Source organism: Aphelocoma coerulescens, chromosome 11, assembly GCF_041296385.1.
Source record: "Aphelocoma coerulescens isolate FSJ_1873_10779 chromosome 11, UR_Acoe_1.0, whole genome shotgun sequence".
NCBI classification, from domain to species: domain Eukaryota; kingdom Metazoa; phylum Chordata; class Aves; order Passeriformes; family Corvidae; genus Aphelocoma; species Aphelocoma coerulescens.
In genome coordinates this window covers 8,840,891-8,841,901 of record NC_091025.1, presented here as the reverse complement: position 1 = coordinate 8,841,901, position 1,011 = coordinate 8,840,891, and positions in this window count along the sequence as shown.

Sequence of the window (1,011 nt, the reverse complement as noted above, 5' to 3'; positions counted from 1 at the left end):
CGCAACCAGCTCATGTGAAATTGTGCCAAATCAGATGACTTGGTCCTTGCCCAAATACTCTGGAGAAAGCAAGCAGAGAGGACTTGGACATAACATTTCTTTCAAAGTAAGAGCCACACTGACTCACACATGCAGATTTACTCTCAACATACATTTTGAGGCACCAAACACAAAACCTAACAGAAGTTCTGGCTTAGCAGAGTAGTTAAGTGACTAACAGGTTCTAACAGCAGGTAGAAAGTCAGTGTGAAGGGGGCAAGCAACACCCTTGATTTCCCTCTGGAAAACAGCAGCTGGCCCTTAACCTCCAGCCAGACCCAAAGTAACAATGAATCACCATCTTCTTGTAGCGCTGAAAGATTTAAACAGGTTGGATGTGAGCTCTGGAATATGAACGATCATGATCACATGAATCAGTTCTCACACACCATATGATTACTATTTCAGAAAAAAAACCTGTTTAGAATTAGAAATATGACAGTTCCTGGCAACAGAAGATTGCTTTTTCTTGACAGGAACTGCATTTTGGGGAACAGAGGGTTCTAGAATTACACAGCAGCACTGATCTATACAGCACTGCCTGGAGCCCTCATAGGAGCCCAGGGACTGCCTGAAGGCCTGAAGAATACAGGAAGAAATGTCAGCTTCACCTCCATAAAGAAGGGAACAACCATCAGTTTTATTAAGTGTAAACAAATGAAATACTGTGGACAATACTGCAATATTCAAGTTAAGCAGACACACACACAAACTCCTCTCTTCTTTACAAAGGAAAAAGGTACACATCAGAAGGGGATCATATGCACTACATGTTTTATTAAAAATGCAATTGTATTTCACTTTATATCAAAGTTTTATCACATGAAACCAAAATGATGGACCAACACACATGTTGCCAACATGCAGGATCTGTATCAAACCACACAGAATTATTACAAGGGCACCTGGCAAGATGGGAGCTGATGCAGCCCAAATCCCTCATTTCCTTTTGGAGGGGGAGGCATACTACAG